Raw genomic sequence first — 25,633 nt, forward strand, 5'->3', positions numbered from 1 at the left:
AACTTTATTAAATGATCACAATTATATATGTCCTCTTTCATGATTGTAAAGCATCACATTGAATGCTTAATATCATTACATTTTGACAAAACACAATATAATGTTTAACTCTCCAACAGCAGGGGTCATGAGATGATTAACTTTACTCATTTATCATAATATTTTTAAATGACATAAACAGACACAACACACTCTGAACAGACATTTTTTTGTACATAGTGAATCACTTTGTCAACTGCCAAAAAATGACTCTCAGAATATAAAACACTGAGTGAAAAGGCATATTCTTCATTCTACTCAGTAATACAAAGTAAACATAATCTAAAACCAAAATAAAGAATTGTGAAGCAGCAACAAAATAAAAAAAAAAGAAGTGGTTTTTGAGTTGTAAGTTTGGTCCCAGAGTCAGGATATTGGGAACCATGGTTGTATAACTTTGTTTAGAGTACTGAGAACAGGCACAATCAGCACACAGCACACATAAACCTCAATGTATATAGTAATTCCATAGACCAGCATTTCTCAACCTTTTTAAGTCAAGTACCCACTAGTGACAAGAGGTTCCATCCGAGTATCCCAAAAGAAGTGATCAGTTATAAGGATCTGCTCACACTTCTGTAGGAGCCTCCATTGCAGATTCTGTTAGATTTGACAAGAAGAATAGTGCGGCATGGAGCGATATTCTTTCCGTCAAATAGGCAAATACTGCAATGGAACCCTGACAGACACCATTATTAGTCAATGGGGCCCCTCGGTAGTTGTTGGTGTCTGCTGTGTGACAGATCCAGGACTGCATCATGATTTCTGTCCAGAAGAAGAGAATAAAACAAAAATGTTTCTATATGCACCACCCATTTATATATGACATGCCCCCCAACTGACAGCATTTGAATTGCAAATAGTACATATCACCATCTAAAATGAATTCTGACGACATATGATACCTGGTCAGACCTTCCTTTATACAGACCCAAGAACCCTCCTTTATACAGACCCAATTTGTACAGTCTTTTTTTGCCAGAAACCCCCTTGTATATACAAATCCCATATATGTACAGACTCCAGACCAGTTTACCCATTCACAGATTATAGATAAGGCCCCTTTAACCCCTTAACGACTGCCGTATAGTTGTTTACGGAGGCCGTTCAGGGTAGTTCTTCTGAAGTGCCGCCTTTTCACGGAGATGTTTTCTGCTGTGTGCAGAAATACTTACCGATCCATGCATCACGTCGTTTTCCGGTCCAGCACCACCCACGTGATCTTGAATCACTGCATATTCAGAAAACCGGAACTCAGGCTCTCAATGAGGTGCCATAGGAAGGCATAGAGAGCCTGAGTTCTGGTTTTCTCAAAAACAGTTATTTTAGACCAGGTCAGAATGAAGATTACGTGGGCGGTGCTGGACCCAGAAACGACGTGATGCACAGGTCGGTAAGTATTTCTGCACACAGCACCCCACTGAAACACCAATGTAGGGGGAAATTAAAAAAAAATGTGAAGTGCTCCTTTAATAAAAGTTAATCAATAAATTATATGTACCGCAAAATGGTGCTATTAAAAAATACAACTTGGCCCGCAAAAAAACAAACATTTATACAGCTAAGTTGATGGGAAAATAAAAAAGTATAGTTCTTTGAATGCGCTTATGGAAAAACGTAAAAAATTGCTTTGTCATTAAGGTTTAAAATACCTTCGGTATTAAGGTGTTAACATGATAGGCCTCAGATCAGACCCCCAAAAAAATCACAAACCCAAGATCAGACCCCCTAAAAATTACTCACCCAAGATTACAGACCTCAGATCAGGTCCCATAATTACCGACCCCAGATGAGATGGGGTCAGCGGGACCCCCACAGAAAAAGCAGTGGCGGCGGCAGGACTAGGGCGGGCTTCTTGAGTTGGGCAGGCTTTAAGAACTGAGGTGCTTACTAAAAGACAATCTCCCTCCCTCCAGCTTCCACTGACTTGAGCTGAAGTGTATACATGATCCCCATCACTCACTATCTGTGAATTTTACGGGACACCGAAACATTGCACAGAGATTGTGTCCTTGTTGCAGCTGTGTCACAAACTGACAGAGGGGGTATAAATCTAAATGCCACTGCCATGTTTACATGCAGCAGCGCACAGGCCTTTGGGCGCTGGAGGGAGGGAGTATGTTTTCATTTTTTTTCTAAAACAGAATACCTTAAAAATTAAGTAAAAATAAGTAAGGCAAAAAATGTGCAAACTTTTTATGTAGAGTGTAGCTATAAATTAACTTTCGGTTCTGTGATTTTTAGTATGAGTAAATCCAGTGATGGGATTTAACCCCATGGCGCCATCCACCATAAATTTACAGCACTGGTGCCAGGTGATTATTGCCATGCTCCGTAATGTGGAAATGGAGCAAGATCTGTAACTGAGTCTGCGCCATCCACAGTGGGTGTCAGCTGTATATTATATTCTGACACTCTGCTACAACATCCGGGATCGGATATAACTGCAATCTTGGCCATCTAAACTTTTAGATGCCACGGTCATCTAAGGCTTCATTCACATCTGCATCAGGGCTGCATCCAGGGGTTTAGTCTGAGCTTTCCGTCAGGGGAAACCATGAACGGAACAGTAATTGAAACAAATGGAAACAATAGGTTTCCGTTTGCATCACCATTGATTTCAATGGTGACGGATTCGGTGCAAATGGTTTCCGTTTCTCTCCGTCGTGCAAGGGCTCTGTCATTTTGACGGAAGCAATACTGTAGTCAGATACCTATGGTTTCCGTTTCTTTCAGTCAGGGTTCCGTTCATGGGTTTCCCTGATGGAAAGCTCAGACGGGACCTCTGAACTGGGCCCTGATGCAGAGTAAACGAAGCCCAATACAGGAACCATTGCAGTGCATTATATGAGCGATCAAGTTCCCGACAAAATATATATATATATATATATATATATATATATATACAGTGAAGGAAATAAGTATTTGATCCCTTGCTGATTTTGTAAGTTTGCCCACTGTCAAAGACATGAACAGTCTAGAATTTTTAGGCTAGATTAATTTTACCAGTGAGAGATAGATTATATTAAAAAAAAAACAGAAAATCACATTGTCAAAATTATATATATTTATTTGCATTGTGCACAGAGAAATAAGTATTTGATCCCTTTGGCAAACAAGATTTAATACTTGGTGGCAAAACCCTTGTTGGCGAGCACAGCAGTCAGACGTTTTTTTGTAGTTGATGATGAGGTTTGCACACATGTTAGATGGAATTTTGGCCCACTCCTCTTTGCAGATCATCTGTAAATCATTAAGGTTTCGAGGCTGTCGCTTGGCAACTCGGATCTTCAGCTCCGTCCATAAGTTTTCGATGGGATTAAGGTCTGGAGACTGGCTAGGCCATTCCATGACCTTAATGTGCTTCTTTTTGAGCCACTCCTTTGTTGCCTTGGCTGTATGTTTCGGGTCATTGTCGTGCTGGAAGACCCAGACACGAGCCATTTTTAATGTCCTGGTGGAGGGAAGGAGGTTGTAACTCAGGATTTGACGGTACATGGCTCCATCCATTCTCCCATTGATGCGGTGAAGTAGTCCTGTGCCCTTAGCAGAGAAACACCCCCAAAACATAAAGTTTCCACCTCCATGCTTGACAGTGGGGACGGTGTTCTTTGGGTCATAGGCAGCATTTCTCTTCCTCCAAACACGGCGAGTTGAGTTAATGCCAAAGAGCTCAATTTTAGTCTCATCTGACCACAGCACCTTCTCCTAATCACTCTCAGAATCATCCAGATGTTCATTTGCAAACTTCAGATGGGCCTGTACATGTGCCTTCTTGAGCAGGGGGACCTTGCGGGCACTGCAGGATTTTAATCCATTATGGCGTAATGTGTTACCAATGTTTTTTTTGGTGACTGTTGTAAAGGATCTGCCAGGCACAACTTCTGTGTATACGCCCATGGGTAATCAGTCTGCACCTGGTTCTATGTCTCTGAGACTGACTCCATCTTCCACCACTCAGGATGGCAGGCTTAGGAGTGGGAGAGCCTATCGCAGCCTGGCCAGACGGAGCTAGCTCCCGCCCTCTGTCTATTTATACCTGCCTTTCCTGTTCCTCCTTTGCTTGTGATTCTTCTCGTGTGGTTTGCTGACCTTGCTGCAGCTCCTATCTATTTGACCTTTCTTCATACTGACCCCGGCTTACTGACTACTCTCCTGCTCTGCGTTTGGTACCGCGTACATTCCTGGTTTTACTCGGCTCGTTCACCTCTCTTGTTGCTCACGGTGTTGCCGTGGGCAACTGCCCCATTTCCCTTGGCTTCTGTGTACCCTTGTCTGTTTGTCTGTCATGCACTTACTGAGTGTAGGGACCGTCGCCCAGTTGTACCCCGTCGCCTAGGGCGGGTCATTGCAAGTAGGCAGGGACTGAGTGGTGGGTAGATTAGGGCTCACTGTCTGTTTCCCTACCCCCCTGTCATTACATAATCACAAGCCCATATACTTAGGCCACCCTGGTCCCTCACTCTATTATGGACCCCCTTGAGACCCTGGCTCAGCAAATACAGGGTCTCTCCCTACAGGTCCAGGCCCTGGCTCAGAGGGTCAACCAGCCTGACGCTGCCATGGTAGTACCCCTCACCTCACCTCTTGAACCCCACCTCAAGTTGCCTGACCGGTTCTCAGGGGACCGGAGGACTTTTCTCTCCTTTCGGGAGAGTTGTAAGCTCTACTTTCGCTTAAAGCCCCACTCCTCATGTTCTGAGAGCCAGCGGGTGGGTATAATTATGTCCCGGCTCCAGGAAGGGCCCCAAGAATGGGCCTTCTCCCTGGCTCCTGACGCCCCTGAACTTTCCTCCGTTGACCGTTTCTTTTCTGCTCTCGGACTCATTTATGACGAGACTGACAGGACTGCCTTTGCCGAGAGTCAGCTGGTGACCTTACGTCAGGGTAAGAGACCTGTGGAGGAGTATTGCTCTGACTTTAAGAAGTGGTGCGTAGCTTCTCGGTGGAATGATCCTGCCTTAAGGTGCCAGTTTAGGTTGGGTCTGTCAAACGCCCTGAAAGACCTGCTAGTTAGCTATCCCTGTTCTGACTCCTTAGACCAGGTTATGGCTTTAGCGGTACGACTTGACCGACGTCTCAGGGAACGACAACTTGAACGGTTTTGTGTTTTCCCCTCTGACTCCCCCATGATGCCTCCCGAGGTCCCGTTGCTTCGCTCTTCCACGGAAGACTCGGAGGTACCTATGTAACTCGGGGCCTCCGTGTCCCCCCGACAACGTAGAGAGTTCCGCAGGAAGAATGGTCTCTGCTTCTATTGTGGGGATGACAAACATCAAGTGAACACCTGTCCTAGGCGTAAGAATAAGCAGCCGGAAAACTTCCGCGCCTAAGTGATCATCGGGGAGGTCACTTGGGCGCACAGGTATTTCCCGTAAATATGAAACGTAATAAAATCTTGCTTCCCTTTCAGGTCTCTTTTAGTGGTAGGTCTGCTACCGGCAGTGCCTTCGTGCATTCGGGGTCTTCTGCTAATATCATGTCTGTGGAATTTGCTATGTCTCTAGCTATGCCTTTGATTGATTTGCTTAAACCTGTCCCGGTAGTGGGTATCGACTCCACTCCTCTTGCTAATGGTTATTTTACTCAGCATACCCCTGTGTTTGAACTCCTTGTTGGCTCCATGCATTTGGAGCAGTGCTCTGTACTGTTGATACAGGGATTATCGTCCGATTTGGTTTTAGGCCTTCCCTAGTTGCAGTTGCATAATCCCACGTTTGACTGTAATACTGGGGAGCTTACCAAATGTGGTAATGAATGCTTGACGTCATGTTTTTCTGTTAATTCTATTCTCCCCCTGAGGAGGTGAACACGCTATCTGAGTTTGTTCAGGACTTTGCTGATGTTTTCTCTAAGGAGGCCTCCAAAGTTTTACCTCCTCATAGAGAATACGATTGCGCTATCGATTTGGTACCAGGAGCTAAGCTCCCTAAGGGTAGGATATTTAACCTTTCTTGTCCCGAACGTGAAGCCATGAGAGAGTATATCCAGGAATGCCTGGCCAAGGGTTACATTCGCCCCTCTACTTCTCCGGTAGGTGCTGGCTTCTTCTTCATAGGGAAGAAGGATGGTGGTCTTAGGCCGTGCATTGACTACCGTAACTTGAATAAGGTCACTGTAAGGAACCAGTATCCCCTTCCTTTGATTCCTGATCTCTTTAATCAAGTCCAGGGGGCCCAGTGGTTCTCTAAGTTTGATCTACGGGGGGCGTATAACCTTATCCGCATCAAGGAGGGGGATGAGTGGAAGACTGCGTTTAACACGCCCGAAGGTCATTTCGAATACCTCGTCATGCCCTTTGGGTTGTGTAATGCCCCCGCGGTCTTCCAGAATTTCATAAATGAGATTTTAAGAGATTACCTGGGGGTATTCCTTGTAGTGTACCTTGATGACATATTTGTGTTTTCCAAGGACTTGTCCTCCCACATTGAGCATGTTAGGAAGGTGCTCCAGGTCCTTCGGAAAAACAAATTGTTTGCTAAGACAGAAAAATGTGTGTTTGGGGTGCAAGAGATATCATTTTTGGGTCAAATCCTCACTCCTCATGAATTCCGCATGGACCCCGCCAAGGTCCAGGCCGTGGCGGAATGGGTCCAACCTGCCTCCCTGAAGGCGTTACAGTGTTTCTTGGGGTTCGCTAATTATTACAGGAGATTTATTGCTGACTTCTCGGTCATCGCTAAGCCTCTTACGGACCTCACTCGCAAAGGTGCTGATCTCCTCCACTGGCCTCCTGAGGCTGTCCAGGCTTTTGAGGTCCTTAAGAAGTGCTTTATCTCGGCCCCGGTGCTGGTCCAGCCCAACCAAATGGAGCCATTTATCGTGGAGGTTGACGCATCCGAGGTGGGAGTGGGGGCTGTCTTGTCCCAGGGTACCAGGTCCCTCACCCATCTCCGTCCCTGTGCCTACTTCTCCAGGAAGTTTTCGCCCACTGAAAGTAACTATGATATTGGCAACCCGCAAACTCTTAGCCATTAAATGGGCATTTGAAGAGTGGCGCCACTTCCTGGAGGGGGCTAGACACCAGGTAACGGTCCTTACCGACCACAAGAATCTGGTTTTCCTAGAATCTGCTCGGAGGCTAAACCCGAGACAAGCTCAATGGGCGCTATTTTTTACCAGATTCAACTTTTTGGTTACCTATAGGGCTGGGTCTAAAAATATTAAAGCCGATGCACTGTCGCGTAGTTTCATGGCCAGCCCTCCTTCGGAGGAAGATCCTGCTTGTATTTTGCCTCCTGGTATAATCATTTCTTCTATTGATTCTGATTTAGTCTCTGAAATTGCGGCTGATCAAGGTTCAGCTCCCGGGAACCTTCCTGAGAACAAGCTGTTTGTTCCCCTGCAATTCCGACTAAGGGTACTTAGGGAAAATCATGACTCCACACTATCTGGTCATCCAGGCAGCCTGGGTACCAAACACCTCATTGCCAGAAACTATTGGTGGCCTGGGTTGCCTAAAGACGTTAAGGCCTACGTCGCCGCTTGTGAGGTTTGTGCCAGGTCCAAGACTCCCAGGTCCCGACCAGCGGGCTTACTACGTTATTTGCCCATTCCCCAGAGACCTTGGACCCATATCTCCATGGATTTTATCACCGATTTGCCTCCATCTCAAGGCAAGTCGGTGGTGTGTGTGGTAGTAGACCACTTCAGTAAGATGTGCCACTTTGTGCCCCTCAAGAAACTACCCAATGCTAAGACGTTAGCTACCTTGTTTGTCAAACACATCCTGCGTCTCCATGGGGCCCCTGTCAATATTGTTTCGGACAGAGGGGTACAATTTGTTTCATTATTTTGGAGAGCCTTCTGTAAAAAGTTGGAGATTGATCTGTCCTTCTCCTCTGCCTTCCATCCTGAAACTAATGGCCAAACTGAGAGGACTAATCAGTCTCTAGAACAATATTTAAGGTGTTTTTTCTCTGACTGTCAATATGATTGGGTCTCATTCATTCCCCTCGCCGAATTTTCCCTTAATAACCGGGTCAGTAACTCGTCAGGGGTCTCCCCCTTTTTCTGTAATTTTGGGTTTAATCCACGGTTCTCCTCCGTTTCACCTGGAAGTTCCAACAATCCCGAGGTAGAGGTCGTTCATCGGGAACTGTGCACAGTCTGGGCCCAGGTTCAGAAGAACCTAGAGGCGTCCCAGAGCATACAAAAAACTCAGGCTGATAGAAGACGTTCTGCAAACCCCTTGTTTATGGTCGGGGATCTGGTGTGGTTATCGTCTAAGAACTTGTGCCTAAGGTCCCGTCCAAGAAGTTTGCTCCCCGGTTTATAGGGCCGTATAAGGTCATTGAAGTCCTCAATCCTGTCTCCTTCCAACTGGAGTTGCCCCCATTTTTTCGTATACACGACGTGTTTCATGCCTCCCTCCTTAAACGCTGCCCCCCGCCCTGGACTCCCTCGAGGAAACCTCCTGTTCCTGTTCTCACCCCTGAGGGGGTGGAATTCGAGGTGGCCAAGATTGTGGACAGCAAGATGGTCCAAGGCTCCCTCCAGTACCTGGTCCATTGGAGAGGATACGGGCCTGAGGAGAGGACTTGGGTACCCGCCCGGGATGTTCACGCTGGGGTATTGGTCAGGAAGTTCCACCTTCACTTCCCCAATAAACCAGGTCCACTTAGAAAGGGTCCGTTGGCCCCTCATAAAAGGGGGGGTACTGTAAAGGATCTGCCAGGCACAACTTCTGTGTATACGCCCATGGGTAATCAGTCTGCACCTGGTTCTATGTCTCTGAGACTCACTCCATCTTCCACCACTCAGGATGGCAGGCTTAGGAGTGGGAGAGCCTATCGCAGCCTGGCAAGACGGAGCTAGCTCCCGCCCTCTGTCTGTTTATACCTGCCTTTCCTGTTCCTCCTTTGCTTGTGATTCTTCTCGTGTGGTTTCCTGGCCTTGCTGCAGCTCCTAGCTATTTGACCTTTCTTCATACTGACCCCGGCTTACTGACTACTCTCCTGCTCTGCGTTTGGTACCGCGTACATTCCTGGTTTTACTCGGCTCGTTCACCTCTCTTGTTGCTCACGGTGTTGCCGTGGGCAACTGCCCCATTTCCCTTTGCTTGTGTCCCCTTGTCTGTTTGTCTGTCGTGCACCTACTGAGCGTAGGGACCGTCGCCCAGTTGTACCCCGTCGCCTAGGGCGGGTCGTTGCAAGTAGGCAGGGACTGAGTGGTGGGTAGATTAGGGCTCACTGTCTGTTTCCCTATGTCTTCCATTTTCTTACTATTGCACCAACAGTTATCTCCTTCTCACCCAGCGTCTTACTTATGGTTTTGTAGCCCATTCCAGCCTTGTGCAGGTCTATGATCTTGTCCCTGACATCCTTAGAAAGCTCTTTGGTCTTGCCCATGTTGTAGAGGTTAGACTGATTAATTGAGTCTGTGGACAGGAGTCTTTTATACAGATGACCATGCAAGACAGCTGTCTTTAATGCAGGCACCAAGTTGATTTGGAGCGTGTAACTGGTCTGGAGGAGGCTGAACTCTTAATGGTTGGTAGGGGATCAAATACTTATTTCTCTGTGCACAATGCAAATAAATATATATAATTTTGACTATGTGATTTTTTGTTTGTTTTTTTAATATAATCTATCTCTCACTGGTAAAATGAACCTAGCCTAAAAATTCTAGACTGTTCATGTCTTTGACAGTGGGCAAACTTACAAAATCAGCAAGGGATCAAATACTTATTTCCTTCACTGTATGTGTATATATATATATATATATATATATATATATACAGTATATATATTTATAAAAGTTTCAAAATATTTAAAAAGGGTTTTAGAAAAAAAGTTCCAAGTATAAAAAAAGTATTTTATTATTGGAAAAAAAATGAAAGAGATACATTTAATTTATTATGCGCCTCTTAGTAAATTAAATTAGTTCCATTTCACTCCAGCGCACTTATTTTAAGAATGGCGTATGAAACGTCAGTATATATTAGGGCATGCCCCCATGTGGCGGAATTCCTCCGCAACTGTCCGCATCAATGCCGCACCTAATCCGGGTTGTGGATTACGGCTGCGGATCTGCCCAAAATGTGCAGTAAATTGATGCGGACTAGCTGCTGCGGACTGCGGTAAAAGTGCTTCCCTTCTCTCTATTATCAGTGCAGGATAGAGAGAAGGGACAGCACTTTCCCTAGTGAAAGTAAACGAATTTCATACTTACCGGCCGTTGTCTTGGTGACGCGTCCCTCTTTCGGCATCCAGCCCGACCTCCCTGGATGATGCGGCAGTCCATGTGACCGCTGCAGCCTGTGACTGAAACGTCATCCTGGGAAGCCGGACTGGAGACAGAAGCAGGGAGTTCTCGGTAAGTATGAACTTCTATTTTTTTGACAGGTTGCTGTATATTGGGATCGGTAGTCACTGTCCAGGGTGCAGAAACAGTTACTGCCGATCGCTTAACTCTTTCAGCACCCTGGACAGTGACTATTTACTGACGTCTCCTAGCAACGCTCCCGTAATTCCGGGAGCTCCATTGACTTCCTCAGTCTGGCTGTAGACCTAGAAATACATAGGTCCAGCCAGAATGAAGAAATGTCATGTTAAAAAAGCAAGACGCATCCGCAGCACACATAACATGTGCATGACAGCTGCAGACTTCATTGCGGAATTTAGAATCTCCATTGAAGTCAATGGAGAAATTCCGCCATGAGTCCGCAACCAGTCCGCCACTGCTCCGCAACAGACAGAGCATGCTGCGGACACCAAATTCCGCTCCGCAGCCTATGCTCCGCAGCGGAATTTTACGCATCGTCTAAACGAACACTTCTAAATTTAAGTGGAAGTCAATGGAGAAACGGCTCCGCTGCGGATTAACGCTGCGGAGTGTCCGCAGCGGAATTCAAGTGAAATTCCGCCACGTGTGAACCCAGCCTAAATGACAGCTAGCGTAATCTCGAGCAAGTGACACACATTAACGTTACTGAAGTATCAATAGTGTTTAACTCCTTAACGCCGAAGGACGGATATATTCGTCCTCTGCAGCTGCTAGTTCGCGCAGGAGGACGGATATATCCGTCCTGTGATGGCGCAGGTACTGCCACTGTACCCACACGATCAGTGGCAAGAGCACGGCTGTTATACACAGCCTGGCTCCTGCTGCAACTGCCGGAATCGAAGCGCGCGCCGATTCCGGCAGTTTAACCCATTAAATGCCGCTGTCAATAGTGACAGGGGCATCTAATGTGTTTGACAGAGGGAGGGAGCTCCCTCTGTCACCCCATCGGCGCCCCCGCAAACAAATCGCGGGTCGCCGTCGGGTTTCCATGACAGCCGGGGGCCTAACAAAGACCCCCAGGTCTGTCTTCAGCAAATGCCTGTTAGGCGATGCCGGAGGCATGACCTAACAGGTTGCCTGTCAGTTTTACACTGACAGGCAATGATGCTTTGGTATACTAGGTATACCAAAGCATTATATATGCGATCAGCAGATCGCATAGTGAAGTCCCCTGGTGGGACAAAAAAAAAAATGTCAATCAGTTAAATAAAGTTTGTGAAAAAATATAATTACATTCAAAATCAAATAAAACTACTTTTTTTGCCCAAAAAGTGGTTTTATTTAGTAAAAGGGTCAAAACAAATAACACATACACATATATGGTATCCCCGCGATCGTAAAAACTTGACCAATAAAATGAACACATTAATTAAACCGCTGGTTGAACGGCGTCCAAAAAAAAACGCAAAAAACTACGGCAAAATTCTCTCTTTTCTCCCATTCCCCCCATAAAAAATAAAATAAAAGTTAATCTATAAGTCCTATGTACCCCAAAATAGTACTAATGAAAACTACACATTGGCCCGCAAAAATCAAGCCCACATACGGCCACATCGACGGAAAAATAAAAAAATTACGGCTTTTGGAATGCGGCAATGCAAAAACAAGTAATTTTTTTCTAAAAGGGTTTTTATTGTGCAAACGTAGGAAAACATATAAAATCTTTACATATTTGGTATCCCCATAATCGTGCCGACCCATAGAATAAAGTTAACATGTTATTTATGCTGCATAGTAAACGGCGTAAATTTGTAACGTGAAAATTAATGCTGGAATAGCTGCTTATTTTCAATTCTCTCCTAAAATAAAGTTAATAAAAGTTAATCAATATATTGTAAGCATCTAAAAATGGTACAATTACAAAATACAACTCATCCCGCAAAAAACAAGCCCTTATACGGCTATGTCGATGGAATAAAAAAAAAGTTACGACTCTTGGAATGCGACCGTGAAAAAACAAAAAATAATCCTTGGTCATTAACGTGCAAAATGGCCCGGTCATTAAGGGGTTAATAGCCATTGCGTCCTTGCTGGAAGCGATGTCTATTTACTCTTAAGACACTTCAGTAACGTTAATGTGGGTGTAAGTGACAGAATGGCCGGCCTTAGGTACGTGCGACCAGTGCAGTCGCACAGGGCACCGTCCGCCGCACTGTAAGGGGGGCGCCACCGGGAGTACATGCCCCGCATCATGGCCACTACTCGGGACGCCAGCAGGTCAGGTGCCACTCACTTACTGCACCAACCTCATACTGGCTGCCCCGCGCCCTGGCCACCACTCGTCCGCTCACCCTGTCCTGCATCCTGAATGACGAGACAGGCGTGATGACATCATTCAGGACGCAAGACGCGGATGAGACACGGTGCTTCCTGTGCGTGTCCAGGGCTGGTGGGGACACCGAGGGAACGTTTTCTCCAGGGCGGCTCCAGGTCCAGCAGGCAGTGTTTGCCAGAAGCCCAGCAGGTAAGTCACTAACTGGACTTTGTTTGATTGTGGGAACTGATGGGGTTCTAAAAAGGGCAATAATGGCAAATGGACAGAGGATTCAGTGCCACCTTGGTGCCCATTTGCCACTTATTGCCCCTTTAGTGTCCTTCTATTCAGTGCCCCTTGATGCCCATTTGCCATTTTGTTGCCCCATTATTGTTCTTCTGTGACAAAAGATGCTAAAGGCTACAGCGGCAGTAAATGGCAAATCAGCATCAAGGGGCCACCAAACAGAAGGACACTAAAGGGGCAATAAGTGGCAAATGGGCACCATGGTGGCACTGAAAGGCACTAAAGTGTTAATAAATGTCAAATGGGCACAGAATTCAGTGCCATCATAGTGCACATTTACCATTTGTTGCCCTTTTAAACCCTGTTCAGATTACGTGAAAAGCTTTGAATTTTTTTATTTTTTTTATATAAAAATCAGTGTGTTTGGTGCAACTTTGTAATTACATTTAAGGCTTCGTTCACATCTGCCTCAGGGCTCCGTTCAGGCATTCCATCTGAGCTTTCCGTCAGAACGGAGCCAGATTTCAATGGTGATGGATCCGGTGCAAATGGTTTGCATTTGTCTCCGTTGTGCAAGGGTTCCGTCGTTTTGACGGAATCAAAAGCGCAGTCGACTACAATATTGATTCAGTCAGGGTTCCGTTCTGACGGAAAGCTCAGATGGATTGCCTGAACGGAGCCCTGACACACATGTGAACGGAGCCTTATTAAACTATTTTTACTTTTTGAGATACAGCTGTTTAGTATTCTGTATACAGAGCAGCCGTATCTAGCGCTGAGACCTGAGTCTGTCAGGTCAGTGGGACTGATGGGTTCAGTGTCAGTGGGTCCTGCGTGTCGACGGTTCATAATACAGAATACAAAGCAGCTGTATCTCAAAAAGTAAAAATTGTTTTTAATAAAAAGTATCTATTTAGAAAGTTGCACAAAACACACTGATTATTTAAAAAAAAAATATTTCAAAGGTGGACATAGCCTTAAAAGTGGTTGTCCGGAATACAAATTAAACATTTTGTTGAAGCAGCAGGAGGAGTTAAAATAAAAAAAAAATACTTATACTTACCTCTTTCCTCTCAGACGTTTCTGCGCTGGGGGCTCCCGTCAGATCTATTCTCTGTTTTTATATAGCAGTGACATCATGTTGACCGTACACCACCGCTGCAGCCTATTAATAGCCTCAGCGGCGTTCAGCTGAGACCAGTAATTAGCTGCGGTGGTGATGTACTGTCGACGTGATGTCACCGCTGCAGTCACTCTGTGTACACACAGAACAGAGATGACAGAAGCCCCCAGCGCAGGAATGTCTGGGAGGAGAGCGGTAAGTATCAGGGCCGGCTTTAGGTTTATGTGGGCCCTTGGGTGACACAAGACTTAGTAGGCCCCTTTGTTGGGGAACTCACGGCGGCAGTAAAATGGCATAAAATGTCACTTTGTGCCCCCATATAGACGTTAGGCCCTGTTTATGCCCCCATATAGAAGTTAGGCCCCCAGTTTGTACCCCCATAAGTTTAGCACCCTCCGTAGATAGTGCCACACAGCCCGCTCCCAGGTAGTGCCACACCGCCCCCCTCCCAGGTAGTGCCACACAGCCCCCTCTCCCAGGTAGTGCCACACAGCCCCCTCTCCCAGGTAGTGCCACACAGCCCCCTCTCCCTGGTAGTGCCACACAGCCCCCGTTCCTGGTAGTGCCACACAGCGCCCCCTCCAAGGTAGTGCCACACAGCCCCCACCTCTCAGGTAGTGCCACACAGTCCTCTCCTCCGTGGTAGTGTCACACAGCCGCCCTTCCGGGTAGTGCCACACAGCGCCCCCTCCAAGGTAGTGCCACACAGCCCCCACCTCCCAGGTAGTGCCACACAGCCCCCTCCTCCCTGGTAGTGTCACACAGCCCCCCCCCTCCAAGGTAGTGCCACACAGCCGCCACCTCCCAGGTAGTGCCACACAGCCCCCTCCTCCCTGGTAGTGTCACACAGCCCCCCCTCCCTGGTATTGTCACACAGCCCCCCTCCCTGGTAGTTCCACACAGCCCCCCTCCTTGGTAGTTCCACACTGCCACCCTCCCTGTAGGTTGCGCCTTTGGAGTTCCCTCTAGGAGTGGAATCCCCAGCCAGAGCATTGCCGACACTATGGGTGGGGATTCCGCTTCAGGAGCAGCTCCTCACGTCACTGTCCATATATGGACAGTGTTTTCCGAGGCAGCCCCAGAGCCATAGTCCCGGGCAGAGCACTACTAGCACTCTGCCCCGGTTATCCTGCTCTGCTCCTGACATCACTGTCCATATATGGACAGTGATGCCGTGACGATGGCAGAGTCAGCACCCAGCGGCCGAGTGGGCCCCGGCACTCGTCTGGGTTCGCCGGGTGCTAACGCCGGCCCTGGTAAGTATGGACTGCTTTTTTATTTGAAGCCCTCCTCTCCTGCTGCCACATAAAAAGTTTAAACCCGGACAATCCCTTTAACCTCTTAACACTATCGGTGTATGTATGGCGGATGTGTATTTCAACAATATTGCATGTGCCACTGTGTGTTATCTGTGGTGTTACGTAGGACTGCATGTAACACTAATACATTATCTGTAATCAGAGAGTTATCAGTGTTATCTGTGGTGTTACATAGCACTGCAGGTAACACTACTACATTATCTGTACTCAGAGAGTTATCACTGTGTGTTATCTGTGGTGTTACATAGGACTGCAGGTAACATCTACTACATTATCTATACTTCGAGAGTTATCACTGTTATCTGTGGTGATACATAGGACTGCAGGTAACTATCTGTTCTGTGTATATATGTGACTGTGTGGGTATATTTGGGCCTGTACATCCATATATTTACCTATATGTTTTTGTATAAGACCCATTATGTGTGTATACCGTATATGCCTTGTGTGTGTGTGTGTGTATATATATATATATATATATATATATATATATATATATATTTGCCTGTATGTCTAAATATGTGCCTCTATGTATGTATAGTATATATGTTCCAGTATATGTGGTTAATTCTTTTGTTTTGTCGGGGGGCAGCAATAGAGAATCCCGCACAGGGCGCCATCCAACCTAAGGCTGGCCCTGAGTGACAGCACACTCTGTGCTGAGTACATGAATGGAGAGAAGTGTATGCCGCTGATTGGTCACTGATTGGTTAGCGTCATACACTTCTCTCCACATTGCTGACTTGGTCAAAAGTAAAACATGCCCAGTTGGGCATTAAGAAAGTCATTAGCATAAAGCTAAAATAGGTCATAACTTGGTCAAAATTTATCATTTTTCTAAATAAAAAACACTGCTGTTATCTAAATTACAGCGCAGATCACTTTATGTAGGAGATGGGGCACGTATAATGTGGTGACAGAACCTCTTTAAATCTGAATTCTGCAAACCAATGTGTTTACACCAGAAAACTAGTGTACATACTGTACATTGATAAATATTCTTAGATGATTAGTGTATTTATATTGATTTTTTCCAATGTGCGTTTGATATTATTATGTTATATACACTATATGGACAAAAGTATTGGGTCAATTACGCATTACAAGCACAGTAGTTTTTATGAGATCCCATTCTAATTCCAAAGGTATTAATATGGAGTTAGTCCCTTCTTTGCAGCTAAAACAGCTTCCACTCTTCTGGGAAGTCTTTCTACAAGATTTTGTAGTGTGTCTGTGGGAATTTTTTGCCCATACATCCAGAAGAGCAATTGTGAGGTCAGAACATCAGTGGACAAGAGAGCTTGGCTTGCAATATCCATTCTAGTTCATCCCAAACAGTTGACATCAGGGGTATGTGCGGGCCAGTCAAGATCTTCCACACCAAACTCACCAAGCCATGCTTTTATGGACCTTTTATGGACCTTACTTTGTGCACTCGAGCACAGCCACACAGTTGGAAGTATACAATTGTTCAAAATGTCTTGGTATCTTGAAGCATTAAGATTCCCCTTCATTGGAACTAAGGGGCCTAGGCCAACCCCTGACAGACAACCCCATAGCATTATTCTGCCTTTACCAAACTGTAAAGTTAGCCCAATGCAGTCAGACAGGTAATGTTCTCCTGTCACTCGCCAAACCCAAAATCATCTATCAGACTATCAGATAGAGAAGCATGATTTGTCACTCTACAGAACACGTTTCCACTGCTCCAGAGTCCCATGGCGGTGTGCTTTACAACACTCTATCCAACGCTTGACATTATGCTTGGTGATAACATAAGGCTTGCATGTAGCTGCTCTGCCATGGAAACCCATGCCATGAAGCCCCCCAGCGCACAGTTTTTGTGTGGATGTTAATGCCAGAAGAGGTTTGGAACACTGCAGTTATTGAGTCAGCAGAGCGTTGGGGACTTTTTTTTAACTATATGCCTCAGCACTCGGCGACACCACTCTGTAACATTATGTGGTCTGTCACTTCATGGCTGAGTTGCAATAATACCACTTGCAATAATATCACTCACAGTTGATCGTTGAACATGTAAGAGGGAAGACATTTCACAAACTGACTTGTTGCAACAGTGGCATCCTAATACAGTACCACACACAAATTTAATGTGCTCTTTAGAATGACCCATTTGATTATACTATGTCACATAATTTATATAAAAATATCATATTAAAATAATAAAAGACAATAAATAATACCATTTTGAATAAATAATTGGCCACTGGGCTTTATTAAGGGTTACATCAATTTAAACAAAGCTCAGGCATACAATCTCAAGCTCCAAAACCATATATAAACAACAATAATGAAATAATCAAATCCACCCAGCCCTCAAGCTGGGAGACCCAAACCTCTAATAAGTACACAACATAACTGGAAGAGTCACAAAATTGGGGGGTCGGTGGGGCTCGATGTTGTGGTGGCACTGCAAAGACACTTCTGAGGTAAATCCAGTAAGGGCCTGTTCACATCAGCAAAATCCAGAGGGACATATGATCCAAAATTACTTGGAGTAGGGTATATATGCTTCAGACCAGAACAGTTAAATAATGTCACAGGACCACGTACATGTAATAAAGAAATTATTTGTTTACAACATCTCCAACACACCAGACATAATAGGATATATCTTGGACAGATGTGTGAAAGAAATGATCTAATTCCACCATTTTGTCTTATATTCTACTTCCATTTTAACTTCAATATAAGAATGATACTTAGCAAGAATGTATCAATGTGTTTTTGCTGTGTGTGTTAGGGCCTGTTAACATCACTGTTCGGTTTCCGTTCCGGGGTTCCGTCGAAGGTTTCCGTCAGGTGAACCCCGCAACGGAAAGTGAAACTGAAACCACAGCTTTCCGTTTCCATCACCATCAATAGTGATGGAAACATTGCTAATGGTTTCCGTTCGTCACCATTCCGGCAGGTTTCCATTTTAACGACGGAATCAATAGCGGAGTCGACTGCGCTATTGATTCCGTTGGAAAGCGAACGGTTATGTGAACAGGCCCTTAATTATATTATTCAAATGACTGCCATAAATTCAAAAACACCAATCAGGGACTCTTCTTCAGTTGTAACCAGGCAGAATTTAGAGAACATTCTAGTATCTTATGTAACAGTTAACCCATAAACTCCAAGTGAATCTATGGCTCAAATTTCCGCCATAAATTCAAACTGACCAATTAGGAAACTTCAGCTGTATTCAGGCAGATAACATACTTGTGCACCAAGAGCAGTTAACCCATCAAGGGACATGTAAAATAAAATGAAAATAGGTTAATAACATAGTAGTTCCATTAACCCCATATTGTTAATTTCAATAGGGGGCTTCCATTATTCCACAAATGTTTGTAAAGGCAGACTGCATGGCTTGATTTTATATACCTGAGGCAATGGGAATGATTTTATATACCTGAGGCAATGGGAATGAATGAAACACCTCAATTCAATGATTAAGAGGTGTGTCCTAATAGGTTTGTCCATATAGTGAATATTGTGTGTTTTTTTTATTTTTATTTTTTTATTCTTTTACAAAAACAAACAATCCAAAAAGGTAACACTCGAGGACATCAACATATCTGTGGTAGGCATCCACACAGAGACCCACCCTTTGTCGGCGCGCCTCACACCCATACAAGTCAACCGAAAAGATAAATATAAATAAATAAGGAGAGAGAAAGTAAATAGATAAAACAAATACAAAATAGAAATATTATATTGTATAATAATAATAATAATAATAATAATAATAATATAATACGCCTGGTTCCACTAAGTAAGAATAGTCTTTATTTTGGTAAATTATTATGAGATAATAGCTATATGTTTTTGATGGCTAAGATGATCTTGAAGTAGAAGCTAAATTCAGCACCTAATTAATCTTTAGAATGCTTCCTCATTACATCTCCGTTCTTATCTCTGTCTACCACGCTACCCGTGCCCTACGTTATGCCAAGGATCTAAGACTAACATGCTCCATAAGCCGAACCTCCCACTCCCGTCTCCCATTTTTCTCGTGCTGCACCAGTCCTCTGGAATGCGCTACACCAGACAATCAGATTAGTACCCACCGTTCACAGTTTTAAGCGTGCCCGGAGAACACATCTTTTTAGACAGGTCTATCACATTCCCTAATATGACCTCACTATTACATTAGTCATCAGAACCTGTTCCCCTTCATTCAGAAGTATTCCCCACACTCCTTGCACCCTAAAGTAATTCATATCTGTCAAATATAGATATTGGCTGGTGACCTGTTCATGCAGCTCTATGTGTACTACCTTATATGTAAAACAGATGGTTGGACCATTGTACTGAACAAGCACATTTTACATTTTGTGTCCCCCCAATTTCCTCATAGATTTTAAGCTCTTGTGAGCAGGGTCCTCACTCCTCTTGTTTGAATTGTTCCTTTGCCACTATGTAATGTCTGATATTGTCTGTAAATGTACTCTCTGAATTAAAAAGTGCTGCAGAATAAGTTGGCGCTATATAAATAGAGATTATTTTTAAAATTATTATGATTATTATAGACCTATTAGTAGCTATAACTACAGTACATTTAGCTTCTTCATCTATTTAAGAGTATGCTTACACATGGCGGATTTCGTTGCAGAAATTTCTGAGACTGAAATGCAATTATTTTCATCTTATTGTGGTTGTTTCTGCAGCAGGATGGATCTGCGGCAAGTTCCATTCACATAATTGGGACAGTAACAGAAATTTCTGCATCAAATGGGCCGCGTGTTAATTTACGCCTTTGTGAATGTATCGCCTTTTAGTGTATTCGTTTATTAGATTTTGACTACCTGCTGTAACGTGAGAAATATTTAATACATGCGATAATGAGAATAGCGTTGATATAAGATGTACTATCTTCAGAACATAGCTCACTTCACATGTGTACTGTAAATCTATAGGGAACTGCAGGAGATATATGTTTATTTCAGCTGTGTGCTGACATGTTATATTTCATATTTGTGGAAGGATTTACACTGTGTAAAGAATTCAGTGTAGTACTAGACGAATGCTCTTGAAACATAAGATTTCCTGACTTCAATTAACTTAATTTGTTAGATGATAGAAAAAAATCTGCAAAAGGACATTTTGTCCACCAGGAAGGGTAAAGAAAATAAAAATGTATAGGTCATGTGAATAGTTTTTTGTGATGTCGGAAGAAGCCGTTATCAGTGACTCCCTAAAGTAAAATTTATTCTTTCAACTGGGATGTTCCATTTCATGGCCATAAATATTCTCTACAAAATGAATAGCCAATAGTAGTCCTCAAGTGGCCAACATGTTTCATCCACGTTCATGCCACTAAAGCAGCCCTATTTATGTTTTTGTAGTCAAAGTTAACAATGAATTGCAACTAGAATGTTGTGGTAAATAGCACTTTAGATTTTATACTCCAGGGCAGAGACTGTAATGAAATCGCAAATAACAAAGCCCAAAGCTTTGTATAAACATTAACAGGGAAGACTTTTAAAAATGGTTTTGGCATAATGCACTGGATTTAGTCCTAACTGCTCTCATGTGCTTAGAAACAAACATAAACAAAACAATAGGAAATGCAGAGGCCCTCAACAATATTTTTTTATTTTTGTTGAACTCTTGAGAAGTCAGCCAACCACTTTTAAAGCTTAAGTGTTCAATCGTTTACGCAACATAAATCCACTAATTTCAGTTGCTGCTTTCATGAAAATAAATAAGGATTATTCTTTTATTTGGTGTACTAAAAAAATAAATAGTCGTTTCTATTGTATACACTTCGACAATACTACATAGAATGGATTGTTAATACAAACAGTTCCTATGTTCAGCCATCTGCTGCTCTGAAAGACATGACTATAATATTGTTAGATCCTCTCATTTTCAATGCCAAGATGTACTAAAATATTATTGAACCGTATTTTCAAAGTTATAAGGACTCATTTTCAGGTCACACATATATGTACATTTATTTTTAATACTAATGTAACAGCCCATACACACGGCAAAGCTGTGTGCATGGAACTTGTAAGGCGACACATATGTGCTATTTTACGGACTCCTAGGCACTCTGTATGCCTCTGTGATGGACTTTAGTCTTCTCTAGAGAGTGTTACTTTTTGCTTTCTGTGACCATTTTTACTGCTTTATCTGTAGCTCAGCAAGTAAAGGAGTGGAGCAACGCAGGATCCGAATATACCAAGTGTTTGGGTTTTTCGTGTGTCTGAGACGGATCTGGTAGTCGACTACGCTATTGATACCGTCAAAACGACGGAACCCGACGGAACCCCTGCACAACTGAGACAAACGGAAATCATTGGCACCGGATCCATCACCATTGAAATCAATGGTGATGGAAATGGAAACCTCTTGTTTCCATTTGTGTCAGTCAGGGCTTCGTTCTGACTGACGGAACGTCGGAACGGAGCCCTGACGCAGATGTGAATGAAGCCTAAACAACCCCCTTTCATTGTTGCAGACGCAGCAATGCTTCCACACATGCAGTTGTGCCTGATACTGCAGCTCTTTCCTATTCAAGTAAATGAGGCAGAGCTGCAGTGTCAGGAACACTTGGATGCAACACTGTCTCTGGAACAAAAGTGAATGACCCATAATCCTCCAGAAAACACAGCACCTTTGTTTTTGCTAATTTTGCAAAAATTGCCTTGGAGGCAAGTATAGAAGCTAAAAAAGAAAATTTGTCAAACTCCTTTGAGAGCTGATAGTTTCATCAATGAGGAAATAAGAATGTTCTAAGAAATGTTACCATTAACCTCATAAATAGTACTGGTGTTAAGGGATAGTCTGGTCTGTGTTCTCATCACGTTTTTTATTTTTACATTTAGGGTGTACCACGGGAAAGTACACCATTAATGTGTCCATAAGGCTTCATTGTCAGATGGAAGCCAAAAGAGTGACCCTTTGGCTGCTGTCTCGCTGGTGTACGACAATATACTAGGACTACACTATTCAATCCTGTGGAGTCCAGTAAAAAAGTATGTTATATGTATACATTTATGCTTTTTTAACATGGTAGCCTATGAATAACGGTTGCCACTTCATGGCATCTGTCACAGGCATCAGTTAAATGGAAACATCATGAGCTTTTTAATAGCTTTTCATGACATATCCTTTTAATATCCCATATTATTCTATGGCTGACGTATGCCACTGTTAGGTTTAAAATTTTTGGAGCTTTTCCCAGCGTATACATCGAATGTAGGCCAAAAAAGTGATGTGAACATAGCCTAATCTGAGCAGCGAACCCACTCAGGACCTCCCTCTATTATTTAAATCTAAGTCAAACATGGCTCTTTGTTCTTAAATATAAAAAAAAAAAACAATGGGTATCAATTGATTTCAATAAGCATTTTGTCATGCAAAGGCACTTGCCAGAATAAAGGTCATTTACAATGAAGCTCCCCTGCTAGGTTACCAGGAGTGACACCCATCCTTAAATGTCAACTGCTAGTACAGGGATCTGCAACATGACAAAGGTTTGTTCTAACCAACCAACCTTTATAATATGTTTTAATAATTAAAACAAAGCAATTCATATCATGGAGGGTTGTTTATTTTCTTGTTTGTATGTTCATAGGCGTTTCTTTCATTAAAGGGAACCTGTGAGCACGTTCATGCTATTTGTGGCATCATGATATAGAGAGTAGTGTCCTGATTACAGTAAACTGTGTATGACACATTCTCAATAAGTGCTGGGCTCGGTAAGAAATGTCTACTGGGGGGGGGGGGGGAGAGCCACTCAACAGCTCAGCTGGACTGTCAAGTCTCTTCCTATTTGTGTATGGGGAGAGACCTGTCAATCAATTAGTCCAGGAGGGAGAAGCTGAAGGGGAGCCGCCCAGTGGGCACTTCTCCTAGAGCATGCTTCGCGTTACAGTAAATCATAGTTAAGTATTGTCAGAGCACCTGTCAACATATCATGCTGTCCAAGTTCAGGGTAGCAGGAAAGCGCAGACAAGTTGCCTTTAAGATGTGGTTTGTAAGATACGTGGGGGTGAATCTAACAATACAATGTCAAGATGAACTTAAGTTAAATGCTATTATCCATAAGTTCTGTGGAGACCATTATTCCTATAGGACATGAAATTTATATTTCTCAGAGGTTTTCCTCTTGTAATGTAAACATGTGTATGGAATAAAAAATTCTAGAGATAGATATTTGTATTGGCCTTTAATATGAGTAGGAATGTCAATCAAATAGAATTCTCAAATGTCAATTTTCTAAGGATAAACACGAGTTCACCTTTGTCATTTCCAATTTCTTTCTGATGCTAGTGCTATTTATATATTCCTTTGTAATAGTAAATTATTTGTTAATGTCTTTACTATTAATATATTATTAATTTTAAACAAATAAAGAGAAATATACTAATGACTGTGTCTAAGTACAATCAATCACATAATCTTCACAGTTTTAGTTTGAGTAATTAAAGCCTAGTTCTACTTCCAAAACCACTTTTCTGTCATTTAATAACAGTAATATACGTTGCCCCTCCTGCCCATTTATTCCTTTTATTCCATTTATTCCTTTTACACAACCCGATATAGGCGGTGAAAACGAGTGCTGAACCCAGAGACAGCTCGTCAATCGGTGATCGTTTGATCCTTTCACAAAAAACTATGATCTGTAATGTAGGGGCCAAATGACCCTTGCTACGATATTTCGCCCCATGCATTTCCATCGTGTCGGCAGGATATCTCCTCCTTTACACAGCAAGATGTCCTGCCGACTAGTGACAATCTTAGTAGCTGCACAAACGAGCCGATCAGAGGACAAATGAGCGCTTGCTCGTTTATTGGCTGATCGTTGCCCTGTCTGTCATTGTGTGAAGCAGAGCACAATTGTATTATTACTTATGTTGATTCCCATGTGGGTCAGCGCAGTTTTAGTTCATTGTCATGGCTAGCTCATGCTTTAGCTGCAGTCTAGTAGAGGACAGTGGATAAACTTCAGAATAGCCCTGTCCTATCCTCGATACACAATACCTTGTGGACTGTGTATAGTTTGGCATGCAGATAGAACCTTCTTATCCTCCAATAAATGAGACTATATGAAGAAGCACAAGTGATTTATTGAAGTTTATTGAAGAAATAGATTAAGCAATAAATAAAATATAATAAAATGAAACAAGAAACATATGATAAATATGGGACGGCATCTTAGCGTGCATTGCAGATGTCAAGTATATCTGAAACATACATAGAGTAAATTTTTTTTGTGGCACCTCCTAAGTGTAGGAAAAACTGGATGCACAAATAAGTCTGTATGCTTATTACCAGGGATGCTTCCACAGAAGAAAAGGTCTGTTTTTCCAATCGACCGAAAATATGATTGTTTAAATCTGGTCAGCCCTTGCTCCCAAAAACACTGTATGTATTTAGTAGTAACATAGGACAGAGAGAGCAGCAGGCCAATTTAAATGTTAACTGACCAGTAGATGGAACCTGTGTTATACAGAAATCTCGGTCATGTAAATAAAAATTTGGGGGTCCACTAAATGAAATATTTATTGATTTCTACTTTCAAGAAGCTCCCACCATTTTTAAACTTAGTCAAAACTAGTTAGGTTAAAAATGCAGAAAAATGTTTTGAATATACATTGCATTAAAAAGGAACTGTCAGCTCTCGGACATGTCTATTGTAGTAAATACTTGAATTTCCCATGAAATAACATTTCTAGATGATATTTTTCCTAAAATTATGCATTGTGTCCTCTGTTATTCCTCCTGGAAATATATGCGTAAGTTGACAACTGGGTGTTACTATTCCCCTTGTCAATGGTGCAGGTTCCTATTTGACAAAGAGTATGATATTGTCTAGTTGTCAAATCATTCATATATTTCCAAGAGGAATTACAAAGGAATGACACAATGCAGAGTTGTAAGAAAAGATGCTCCAGCATTGATATTTTAAGAGGTTTGATTTACAGCAGGCACCTGGATTTAAGAAAATTAAAGGGGATCCTGTCATTCATATTATGCTCCCCTCACTAAGGGAAGCATAATGTAGTGAAAGACATGCTGAGTTCAGCGGTCTGTTACTTATTTGCTGAAGTGAAGCCATTTCTGAAAACGTACATGCAGAGTCCATGCAGCGCCGTGAGAGATGAGTCCAGCATATTCATGAGCTGCTGCTAGCTCCACCCACTCCCTGCTGGCTCCACCCACTTTAAGGTAGCCCCACCTCCTCTCTACTGATTCACAGGTGTCTCCCTATGCACAGTAGAACATTGTAGAGTTTTTTTAAACATATTCTCTTTGTGATGGGCGGTGTTTAGAAATACTAATAGAGACCAATTTTAATAGCTGCGGTAATCGATTTGAGTTTAGAACACATGGCAGAGG

This window comes from Rhinoderma darwinii, chromosome 4 (assembly GCF_050947455.1).
Source record: "Rhinoderma darwinii isolate aRhiDar2 chromosome 4, aRhiDar2.hap1, whole genome shotgun sequence".
Classification (NCBI taxonomy): domain Eukaryota; kingdom Metazoa; phylum Chordata; class Amphibia; order Anura; family Rhinodermatidae; genus Rhinoderma; species Rhinoderma darwinii.